The sequence below is a fragment of the Chelonia mydas genome, chromosome 17 (genome assembly GCF_015237465.2).
Source record: "Chelonia mydas isolate rCheMyd1 chromosome 17, rCheMyd1.pri.v2, whole genome shotgun sequence".
NCBI classification, from domain to species: Eukaryota; Metazoa; Chordata; order Testudines; family Cheloniidae; genus Chelonia; species Chelonia mydas.
In genome coordinates this window covers 6,403,515-6,416,666 of record NC_051257.2, presented here as the reverse complement: position 1 = coordinate 6,416,666, position 13,152 = coordinate 6,403,515, and the positions used below count along the sequence as shown (strand labels likewise).

At 38.0% G+C, this 13,152-nt stretch overlaps 1 protein-coding gene across 11 annotated transcripts in view; it reads left to right on the top strand.

The window, feature by feature from the left end:
• Positions 1-13,152, top strand: part of BCAS3 (BCAS3 microtubule associated cell migration factor) — a 494,723-nt gene that overhangs the window by 130,450 nt on the left and 351,121 nt on the right. The window lies entirely within an intron of this gene.

The following is a 13,152-nucleotide window of genomic DNA, read 5'->3' as shown; positions in this document are numbered from 1 at the left end:
CCCTCATTCTCTCTTTTGAACATCCACGCAGCATCTGGGCGACAGTCTGGACCTGAATCAGTTTTGTTTTGTTTTTTTGTTTTTTTTTTTTAAAAAAAGCCATCGAAGCATGGTACGTTGCTGTGTGGCAATATTATTGCAACAGCACACAGGGCATCCTAGTTTAAGATTTTTGCTGTTGTCCTCAGTTCCTGAGCTGGCAAGCTTGGGAATACCATGGACTAGAATCTACTGGAGAACAGTGAGGCTTTCATTTGTTTCATGCCGCTGAAACCATGCAAGGCAACGTCTGTGTGTGCGCTGATTGCTAGTCATGAGCAACTTTCAAACAGTCATATCCATAAGCAGCATTCAAGATAAGAATAGGTTAAAAGTGAAAGGTGTCCCCTTTGCTAACATTTGCACTACAAAAAATCCAACAGGTGGCTATGGGTAGCCAGGGAAGATGAGGAAATTATCCTATATCTGGAATTTTTTATAGGGGACACTTAAACGCAGGTTTATTAAAGTAGTAATTGGGGGCCTACAGTCCCTGAAAACGATATTGTTGCAAACACTTCATGATCTCTTCCTCGAGGGCAGGTTGGGGGATGCTTTTCCCTAGAAGTCTTTCCTTCCAGCCTTTGTACATCTACTGTAGGGATACATGCTGGCTATAGGATTCTGTAATGGCTACTTACCCATTTTGGTGGCTGCAACAGAAGCAACAGTTAACAATGAATTTTCAACACAAAGGCTTAACCAAGAGTTGGAAATGTGATCATGAAGTTAAATATTATTGTTGCAGTAGGTAAACACTGTTTCAACTTGCCACTAGCACTGAATTATGAATTATATATATTTTTGCATTCATCTGTATTCATAATTATTGTGTATAAAAGTATAAATTTTCACAGCAACTTTACAAGGTTAGAATGGGACACATTCCTAACCCTCGTTAGCACATAATGTAAGACAGGACACAAGACAACAGTCGAGGTAAGAGATGCAGAAAGATTATTAGTCATGGAAGAAATCGATTTGAAGGAGGAGAAAGAGGGGTTCTTGGTGAGCAGGAAGTGGGAGCGTGTTCCACGTGTAGGGGCTACAGCATCATAGGGAGCAACAGGAGGAATAGATGGAAATTAAATCAAAGCTATACTGAGGGGTGAGATTAAATTTGATATGGTAAGAGAGCGGAAGTCTGTAGTGGGTTTGAAAGAGGGGCTGATTGGAAGAGAGAGAGGGCTGAAGGAACTTTGAACTTGCAGGAGAGTGAAATGCCAATTTTACAGATAAACTGAGAAAAAGAGAGGTTGAGACTTGCTCAAGGTCACACAGTGAGTCAGTGGCAGAGAAGAATAGAACCCAGGAGTCCTGATTCCTAGTCCACTACTCCAACCAATAGATGACACTCCAAAGTTATTTCATTCTTACACTTTAAAAAGGTGTTATTAATTATGCAATCATAGGCATTAAGAAAAACTTTTTCAGATGGGAAATGAAAATCATAACCTTCAACTCACTTTTTTTAAAAAGCTGATGTTTTATAAATATCTGTTTTCTCTCTTTAGTAAATAATTGATCTGCTTTCCAAGGGTGTTACTTCTGCCAGCTGAGCAGCTGTGAGCTGTGAAGTGCAACACATCTAAATTTTAAATAATTACCCCTCCTTGGCTAGGAAAGAGCTTTTCCATCCATTAATAACAGGAAAATTAATGTTGGGCCTGTAGTAAAACAGATTAAACTTGTGTACCCCTTTGAATGCCTGACTGCACCTCTAACGGACCTGAAATTCCTCTGGTTACTTAAATGCTGTATATTGAAATGTGACGGTGGTCTTGGGTTAATAGTTAAAGAAGTTTAAATTGGAATTTCTCGACAGAAGTTTCCCCCGTTGATCAGAGCAAGTGGGCAGAAAAATACCTTGTTTGATTGTTGGGAAGCATTGATAATGCCTCACAGATTAACTGAGGGATTTTTTTTTTCTTTTCCTTTGTCCGCCAAGTGTGTAAAATCCTGAGTTTTATTAAACAAATTGATTAGCTAATGTTTGGACATCTCTTTTAAATGAAAAGTGCTAACTTATGTCAGCTCTAATATGAATGCAGCCAGCTACTTTTGTTGTTTGGATTTTTATAATGAAGGGGAACGTCCTTCACAAATTTGCATGATTAATCTTCACCTCGGAATCTCAACTCCTAGTTGCCCTGTTATCGAGCATAGATTGATCCCTAATTGTTTAAAACTAGAACAGTCTTTGCTTTTCCGCTCTTTACTCTGGCTTTGTATTTCAGCTTTAATTGTTGTTTCTGAAGACAACCCGATTAAAATGAGCCTGATGTTATGATATATGGTATACAGTACTTGCAAAAAGTTGTGCAGGTGCCTTTTCTTTTGGCATCTACTGTACACGTTGGTGCTAGAGGTGGGAAATAATTCAGGAAATATATGGGCTGCGAGCAGTGCTTTTTGATTAACTTATTAGGAGAAACTGTTAACTGGGGAACTTCTTTTTTTAACAACAACAACAAAGTTGTAGTCAACAACAAGGCTTAAAAAAACCAAAAAATGTTTACTCTGCTGTGGCTCAGGAGCTGTGGTTTGAATGATGGCAAATTAATTGCCTCTTCGTGGTGATTAACCAGCTTGACACCAATGAGAATGTAGGACGTGGAGTAGGTAACTGTGAAATTGGAACACCGCCCCCATCTTTGAATACATTTATTTCCCAACCCCCGCCCCCCCTTTGACTCCCCGGACGTAAGTGATTTTTCATGTAATAAAAAGAATTACACTGCACCTAGCACTTGTCTGGTGGGGATTGTAGGAGATACTGTAACTAAAAAGAGGAAATGCTAGGCTCATTTAATTGCTCTTTAAAGAATTAACACATCACAAGTACTATGACATAGATATGTTACTTAAAAATAGACTTATTAGTCAATTCAGTCTGCATTCACTCTGGGTTTAATGCTGAAAGTGTCTCAAGAGGTTCTTGAATAGAAGAAAAGAAACATCTGAAGTCTTGTAATTGTATGCTGTACAACTTCATGTCATTTTGGTGGAAGTAAGACATCTGAAAAGAGGCTCCAGGAATATGATCTTCGATATGTTTGATTTTCCCCCCCCTCACCACTCCCCCAAATTTCAGAAATATACTAAGCATTACTACAAATAGACTAACTCCGTCATTCCTTTACCTTCTTAACCATCTGGCTTCGTGTTTCCCTTTTCACCTGAGTGTTGAACCTACTATCAAAGCCAGACTGGAACACATCCCAGAACTCCCCACTTAAGGAACTTATCTTCAAAATCAGAAGCTATCCAGTTCCATACCATAGTTTATTGGCCAGTGCTACCAATACCTAAGCCTAAGTGTATGTATTGCCTATCTCTGCAACACCTTCATCCAAGTCGGAATGGATTGAAGATTTGTGTGATGGGGGTAGTGGAGTAAAGCTTGGAAATGCACTGCAAAATCTGCCTTATTACCCAACCAATGTTCTGACCCAAAACAAGATACCAAATAAGCATATTTTACTGTACTGCTGGAAGTGTAACCACTTCCCTCCGTTGTGATCACACATGTTTTGCTGCTGTCGGACAGTGGCACTCACTGTAAGAACTGTTTGTGCCCAAATCCCAGTTGTGGTGTTTTTCCACTATTGCTTTTGAACTCTGGCTTGACATAAGGCCTTCATGAGGCTGGCCCAATACCGTCCCATGTTGTTCAGTGTGTGCTCTCAGTCCTTGTGTTTTGTATAAAACAATGTCAGTATTCATGTACTCTCCTGTTGATGAACTAGAAATTGGAATTAGCATCCATACTCTTAAGAAAAAAGGAAGCATTAGGGTTATTTGTTTTTCTTTTCTTTAAATATTTTAAATGTAGCGCACTTGGATCTATACTTGTATTATTTGAAATACATTTTATTTTCATGCCTTTTCTTCTACTGGAGTGTGTGTGTGTATGTATGTATGTATGTATTATATTTCAAGCAACGCAAATATATATGTGTGGTTTCTCTTCTGGATGGTGCTCGAATCACTTATTACAAGAAGAGAGAAGCCATTTTGATTTTTTAAAAATCTGTGAAATTTGCAAAAGGTTAAAAAAAAGTACTTAATTAAAACATTGAGAACCTTAAAGATTTGTGTGTATATGTGTAAATACATTTCTATTTATGTACATATTGGAAGCAATTGGCCTCGGTTTTGAAATGCACGAGCTTGCTGATGAATTCTAAGATTTATTAAAAATTAGTAAAATCAGAGAGGAGACATTGGCACAGCAGATGTTTTTCATTGGAAATGTATACTGGGAGGATAGGATAAAAGTACTCATGACTCTAAGAAATGAACAACTATATACAGTAGCTGAAATCCTGGCTTCATTGAAGTAAATGGCAGAACTCACATTGACTTCAGTTGGGCCAGGATTTCACCCTCTCACTCCAACATTTATCATGATGTTGTTCCAGTATACGGAGTATAACATCATATACATGTTTCATCAATACATTTTTTTTTTTTTGCATATTGTTGGCTGTAATTAGCAAAAATCCAGAATGCTACCTCAGTGGTAGTGACCAGGGCTCTGTGATCTTTATTGAGGGGAACCACGGACAGGGTTAAAGGAACAGTCAGTTCCCTTGATCCCTTGCCCTCATTTGCTCAGCTGTTCTTAATGTGTGTTCTTCGGTTTCGGAGAGAGAAAACCATCCTGATCGAGATTTAAAATTTATTGGGCCCTCAACTGTGGATCACAGTTGGTAGTTTGAGGAAAATGTTGAATAGTGTTCTAATGCATAAAGCATAACTTGAACCATGTGTTAATCAAGGTAAATTAGCCTAATGTTTATTTCAAATTGACCAGCTTTGATATGAAATTTGAATTAATCAGATCACAGGGTGTAATAATCTCTCATGATTACATACAAGCTTTTGATGTTTTAAAGGGTTTTGTTTACCAGTATGATAAACTTTTTGATAATATAGGTTCACATAAAAAAATCAGATCTGATTTTTTAATAGGTCCAATTTGGTTATAGGACCAAATTCTAGAACTATTGCAAATGCCCCACGTATGGACACACACATGGACTTCAGAAGCAGCATTAATGTTTGATTTGTATTCTGGCTAGTATCAGCCCCATACACCACCCATACTGCATATTCCAGGAGTGTGAATAATCTAAAGAAGAGTGAATCTATGAATAGGGGCTGTTGATGGGTCAGGGCATAGACATTCATCAACCCATGGATCACATATCCATTGGCCCTACATTGAAGCATGGATACGTGGCTCCCATTGTAGGTTTTGAGGGGCACTAGGATAGAAGCAGCCAAGTTACAGTTGCCAAAACTGGGCCCCCATTAGTGAAGTAGTTAATAATTCTATACTTATAATGTCTGTATCTAATATTGAGGGATGAGTAGATTCAAGAGTAAAAGTAATATGGGCCAGATCCTCGGCCGCTGTAAATCAATGTAGCTCCATTGACTTCTGTGCTAACTTGTAGCAGCTGAGGATCTGGTCCTTTAATTTTAAAAATCTACCCAATGCAAAATAATTCTGCCATTAAAAACAATCAGGCTTATGTGAAATTTTCAACTTGATGTATGGTATTTGTGATCATATTCAAAAAGTGTGTTCAACTGATCACATCATCTTAATATGATTGTGTGCACAAATGGCCACTTATGCTTCGGGGTAGCCCTTTTGTGCATGCAGATAGCTAAATTGTTGTAGAATGCACATTTTATTTGTTCAGTTGTGTGCCTGACTTCTTGAAAATTGGGTCCTCAATGTTTTTAAAAACAGGTCCAGGTGGCCTTGAGTGGGTTGCGATCTTCAATATATAATTACAGAATGACATTGTTTAAGGGGGGAGACTTCTGTTACATTCAAAGATGCCATTATTTCAAGTGAGTTTGCTCATGAAACTTAACCCACAGTTAAATTGTTTTCATTTCATTTATATGAACATAATAAACAACGATGCAATCAGGTAGGTGTTAAAAATAGGATGTGGTGGAGATGCTTAAATTACTCGGGTTTCCTAGATTTTTATAGCAAGTACCCAACTGAGATTTGCTGCTCTTTAATTTTGTCTTTTGGGCTAACCAGCTGACCCCTAGTTGAAAAGACTTATGTTCCTATAAGGCCACAGAAGACTTAATATTCAGTCTTCATCTCCTTGGATTTTGGAGAACTCTGTGTACCATCAGCAACTTCAATCCCACCCTCTAGACCAACCCTCATCTATCAAACCCAGGCTGTGTGAGAGAGAGAGGAAGCTCCCAGATAAACATACAGCAGCGCCTAAACTCCTAATCACTCTAGGCTTCCGCTTCCAGGCCCTATAATTAGAAGTCCTTCTTTTCCTTGTATTCCCAGTTGACGCAAATGCTTTTTGTGGCTTGGCACCTCATTTAGGGCGTGGGTTTAGTTTATGGCCAGGCCAGAGTCTGGTTTAGTCTTCTGATACTGCATAAATAGCTCTTAAGCCACAGTCTACATCTGTACCAGTTTTTCCTTTTATGTATGTATTTTTTAAACTTTTTCCTGAAAGAAGTTTATTGTTTCCCAAAGAGTAAGCACGAAAAATAGGAAGTTGTAAATTAAAGCAAATGTATCTGTTAGCTAAAACAAAGATAAAGTACCTTTTTTGTGTGTGTGTGTAGGATATCAGTTCCTTCTAAACTGAATTTTTTAATCTTTTCTGTGGATTTGAAAAACCACACAGTAAAACACAGTCATTAATTTAATTTAGCTGCTTCCTTCACGTTGTGGATAAGAAAATCAAAATGTTTGCAATGAGATGCATATAAAGTAATATCTGGTTTACACACAAATTCTCACTGGGTTATGTGTATGCAAGAATTTGAATTGGTTTCAGATGTTATCTGCTAAACGGGGATTAATGCCATTTTGAAAAACAAGCAGGAAATCCTGGAGAATTATTCACTTTTCATCTGTGATTCTTCATACAAAATACATCATAAGAGAATACATTTTTGGAATTAACTTATGACAGTGCTAACCTATATTTCCATCTGAACACAGTCTTTGGGAAGGTTATTGAAAGAGAAAACTGAATTTAAAATTGCCTGCATTTGAAAATGAAAGTAATCATTAAGATTCAAGTTAATCTATTTCTCTGTTGGGATCATTTCCACTATGCTGTTATGGAATTGCACAATGTACTTTTGTTGCAGGGAACTAGAGTGAGAAACTAAATAGTAGAGCTGTGGTAATTGAAAACTGTAACTCCTTGCTGTGAAGTAAAGAGAGATGGAAAATACCACATACACACGTGCATGTGCGCACCAAAAAAAAAGCAAACATTCCAAACCTCAGTGATTTATTGTTTGAATAACAACAAGGAAGATATTTTAAAATACTAATAGTCTTATAAAAATGTACTTTGGTCTAGCATGTCTGTGGTATTGTGCCTGAGACCAGCACATTACTGGGGTTTAGACAAGCATTAAGTTGTATATCAAATGCAAATGTCGGCATTATGAATGTAATTTTTTTACCTCCTGAAAAAAGTTACCGATACAGCTAAGGTTTGTATCACCTAATAATGTGCATTTGCTCCATACGGTGACACACAGTAGAATTCTACATTAGATAAGCAAACTGCCAAATCAGATAGCCTCCATCTTTCTATTTTAAAGCAAACTCCTTTCCTTTCTTCCCACAAATGCCGTATTATCTTTCACTTCTTTACTCTTTCAGCAAGTACATAAAAAATTAAGGCAAGGAGAAAAACAGTGTAGGGAAAAAAATTAATTACACAGTATGGATCTGATTATAATTCCAGATATCAAAGCACATTTCACTGTGTAATTTATTCAAATACTACACATAACATTCAAAGAATGCACAGATAACACCTTCAGAGCACACCCTACATTCCTTTATAATGATTTTTTAAAATGAGTTTCTGATGAATTCCTCTACAGGCAGATAGGGATTAGAGATTAGGATTATACCTTTGTGAGAGAACTAGCCCAAATGAGAATTTTGGATCAGCATAAACTTTAATTGTTTTGTTATAAATGGAATTTATATTGATAACATGTAAAACCAGTTCTTTGCCTCGAAGTCAAAGGTTAGTGGTTATAAATCATCATTTTATACACAGTTGAGGACACACATTGACTTCCTCAATTTTCTTGCTTTAATGCAAGGATGACAGTCTATCCTGGGCTAGTTAAATTCATTTCCATTGTATTGAGAAAATGTAAGAGGATGTATGAGCTCATGACAAAGTTGCAGACTAGGCCGTTGGCTATTTTTGTGAGCTATCTTAAGCCTATAACAGGTAATGGTACCAAGAGTGGACCCTGTGGCTATTTACCCCAGATAGAAGGCTGGAGGCAACCTTGCAACTCCTAATTTCTATTCTGAGGGATCATATGGCATGAGGTTGCAACAGTGATCTTTGAAGACAATCGTCATCCTGAGCAGGACTTTTTATATAGCTCTCAGACCAAAGCTTGTCCATCTTGACAAGGATTGGGCTGTGATGACTGTAACCAAAGTGTATGGACCATTTAACTGGCCCCCAGACTATGAAGGTGATGTTATAAGGCAGAGTATGTAAGTGGGAGTAAGGGTCAAGACAAAACTCTCTTGGTCCACCACCAACCTCTGAAGCAAGCATCTCCCTTAGTTCCCTTGGACAGGCCGCCCACGTAGGGAAGAAGTGAAGACTTTGGTCACTGGCTATGCTAGCCTGCCAGTTTGCTACTGTCTGAGAGACTCTAGCTGGCAGCAAGCTCTATGACCAAGCTACTTCATTGGCTGGTTCCAATAACTGCAGTCACCATCCTGCAACATCTGACAGAAAAATCACAAGACCATAAAGTAGAAAAAGAAGTTCAAACACCTTTTCTCTTCAGTATCTTATTTCCCCCCTCTTACTTTGTTTTCTATTTTCAGTTATTTATTTTACAGAAAGATGTCTGTGTTGTTCTATTAGGGTGTGAATGAATGGATTCAGTGTGAGCATGCATGTGTGTAGTTTGAAAAGTCTACTTTGGAATTGGCACCAGTAATGATTCCCTAACCCCTAATTCTGCCGTTGAATCATTCCAAGTGTTTCCTCAGTTAAGGGGTAGAGTTATCTGAAGCTGCTATAGTGTAAGCTATTTGCAGTGGTGTTGTAGCTGTGTTGGTTCCACGATAATAGAAAGACCAGGTAGGTGAGGCAGTATATTTTATTAAATGACCTTTATTGGTGGAAAGTACAAGCCTTCAAACTTCACAGAGCTCTTTAGATTTGGGGAAAGAAACGAGAGTGTCAGAGCCAAATACAAGTTGGGACAGATTGTTAAGCATAGGGTGTTAACATGTTGTGGAAGACCATTTAAAATCAAGTGGACAATTGACGGTTAGATTGTTAAGCATAAGGAGTTTACACATTTTGTAGGAGACCACTTAAAATGAAGTGGACAATTAAGAGTTAGCAGGCAGTGGGGTGTATTACAAATGAGCCATAAAACCAGTGTCTCTGAGTCCATGGTTTTTAGTGTGTAACAGATGTATGAAGTTAAGTTCCCAGGGTTGCCTTTTGAAGATGCTGAGCAGGTTTCCTTTGAGGATGAGTACTGGGAGGTCAGATATGGAGTGATCACTTTGTGAAAAGTTTTGCCCACGGGTGATATGGTGTTTTTGTCTTTTTTAATTTTTCTGTGAGTTAATTTGAGAGCAGAATGATTGTCTGATTTCACCTACATAGTTAGAGATGAACCAATTTATTTGAGCATAAGCTTTCGTAAGCTACAGCTCACTTCATCGGATGCATACTGTGGAAAGTACAGAAGATCTTTTTATACACACAAACCATGAAAAAATGGGTGTTTACCACTACAAAAGGTTTTCTCTCCCCCCACCCCACTCCCCAGCAGGAGAGTGGGGTGGGGGGAGAGAAAACCTTTTGTAGTGGTAAACACCCATTTTTTCATGGTTTGTGTGTGTAAAAAGATCTTCTGTACTTTCCACAAAATGCATCCGATGAAGAGAGCTGTAGCTCACGAAAGCTTATGCTCAAATAAATTGGTTAGTCTCTAAGGTGCCACAAGTACTCCTTTTCTTTTTGCGAATACAGACTAACACGGCTGTTACTCTGAAACCCACATAGTTGTTGCTAGGGTATTTGATGCATTGGATGAGAGACACCACATGTGATAGGCATCTGTAGGACCCATGAATCTTAAAAGATGTGTTTGTGAGGGGTATTGATCATCATAGCCATGGAGATATGTCGGCAGGTTTTGCATCATAGTTGTGGCAGGATTTGGTGCCGCTTTGAGTTGGTGTGTCCTGGTTTGTAGGAAGCTTGTTTTTGATGATGAGCTTGATGATGTTGGGGGGTTGTTTGAAGGCCAGAACAGGGGGTTCAGGAAAGATTTCTTTCAGGATTTAGTCCTCATCAAATGTGGGTTGTAACTATTTGGTGAGACCCCATCTGGGTTCTAGTGTGGGGTGGTTTGTGACAACTAGGGGGAATGCAGTTGGAGGGTTTTGGGTTTTTTTACTGTATTGAAGCACGTATTTGCATGGCATTTTCCATGATGCAATCTACTTCTCTATGGAGTGTCCTTGTTTAGTGAAGGGAATTTTAAACATGCTTAGGTGTGTTTCCCACACTTTCTTTTTGGAATAACTTCTGTGATATCTGAGTACCTGGCTGTAGATAACATATTTTTGATGTGTCTGGGGTGATTGCTGAATCTGTGGAGGTAAATGTTGTGATCTGTGGGTTTCATGTATATAGCGGTTTGTTGGGTTTTCATTATTGAAGCTAATTATGTTATCCAAGAAATTATTGCTAGCGTGGGAGTGTTTTAGACAGAGTTTGATGGATGTATGGTGGTAGTTGAAGTCGTGTGGAAATCTGTAGATCCAATATCTTTAAAGTTATTTAAAAGGCACTTTAATGTGTCTATTAAAAACAGTTCAAGTAAACTGATTTCCATTTTAAACTTAGGTCTGTCTAGAGGATGAACATATCATTGATGCATTCTTCCAGAAATTCTTTCTCGAGGCGACGCATGTAGAAGTTGGCATATTGGAGAGGCATCCTAGTGCCCATGGCTGTGCCACTGGTTTGGACAAAGTGTTTGTTGTTAAATGTAGAATGGTTATGGATGAGGATGAAATGGATGAGTTGGGAATGTGTCTGGAGTGGAATCACGTCTCGTAATGTTCCCACTCATTTAGTTAGGGCAGCCTCCTACCAACACAGGGAACACTATTTATATCTAGATCATAACATTTTCTCCATGGAAGATGGTATTTATTATTGGGGTTCACACTTCACTAAAGGGAAATATGTCTTCTGCTTGTACAGAATAGAGTTAATGTAAATTGTGTGTTATCCCCACACGAAAGACTAGCTGACTTGCGTTTGAGCAACTTTAACTATATTTCCTATCAACTTAATCTCTGCAAACCAAGGAAATTTTCAGTTAAGCCAATATTAACATGAAGACCAAACTCAAATGCCTTACCTTACAAAGAGAATAGTCAATAGCCAATAGATTCCTCAGCTTCACAACAAACTCTTTCATTTCCAACACTCAGAATCAGTTGATAGTGTGTCTGTTGGCTAAGATCTTGCTGAAGGTAAGATTGTGCATTTGTGTATGATTTTTGAGGGATTGGATACATGCACTGAGGCTGGTTTCCCTCTCTGTCCCTGCCCAACAGTTACAGTGGACAAACCGAGGCAGAGACTGACAGGTATTTTGTCTGCCAGACATATCTTGGATCTCTGCAATTCTATTTATTTAAGATGCTTATACAGTCTGAATTACCATGGTATCTGAATGCCTCACAACACCTGTGAGGTAGGGAATTATCCCCATTTTATAGAGGGAGAACCAAGGACTTGCGTAACTTGAAGTCATGCAGGAAGCCTGTGATAGAGTAGGGAGTTGAACCCAAGTCATCCTAATCCCAGGTTAGTTCCCTTATCACGGGGGCCATCTTTCCTCTCAATTGAGGTACGATTAAGGGTCATACATTTCTTCTGTTTAACAGTACATTTTTTAAGTGGCCTGTATCAGTGGTGTGATGGGGTGTGTGTGTGTGTGTATATATGAGAGGTTTTGAGCTTGTGAATATGACTGTTTAGCTACAGAGAGAAGGGGGGCGAGAGAGAAATTTGGGGCCACATTTATATAAAGAATTTTAAATTATTTTCTCAGGGCAAGTCAATAATATTTCATCACAGGTAATACACTTGTCCTTTTGAACAGTAATTGTGCTAAATTTGGCGACTCCTATTTAATCACTGAAATAGTAAGAGATTTCAGTTCTGCTTTAAGTGGAAAAACTCAACCTTAACTATGGTGTTGCTGCAAACACCTTTGTAATACATCATTCATCACATTTTCCAGTTATGCACTCACCATGAAATGTGTAAAATTCCTCTTTCTGTAGATACATTAAAGTGTCTTTTGAATAATTTTGAAGATATTCTATCTGTTAAAAAACTGTTCAAGTAAACTGGTTTCCACTTTAAACTTCTTTAAACCTCAGTCTCACTGTAAGTGATAATTTATTACATTACTTTGATAAGCAAGATAATGCAGATTTACTGTAGAGGAGAATGAATGTCAGGTATTTCTTATATAGTCTTCTCAAGTTCTGCCATAATGCAGCACTTTTATATAAGCAAAAAGCTCTCAGTTTTAGTATAAACAATTGCACTCTCATGGCAAGCTGACCTAAAATATGTGGTTGTAAATGTCCAAAAACTGGATTATGGACTGACATGTAGAGGGAGGAAAAAATAAATAGTATTTACAACTTACTATCATTCTACTGATATTCAGTCTAATTGAATAATTTCAGCAACGTACATTAGTGCCTGTTTTCTGCTAAGGTAACACTTAATATTTAACTTGCAAACTCAGTCTCTTATTTGCTAGTTTTTCATGCAATAAATCAGACCGTTTCTGTGATACAGCTTTATGAGATAGAGGCTCCCTTTGAATAATTTTTGGGAGGGGCTATCTTTAGTTTATGTTTAATAGTGTTTTCACTTGCATGAAAGAAGGGAATTGTATTGGAAACATCAATCTTCATTATATTGGCTGAGAGTAAATGTTTACATGTCCAAGTGAGAGCTATAGGGAGGTAAACTG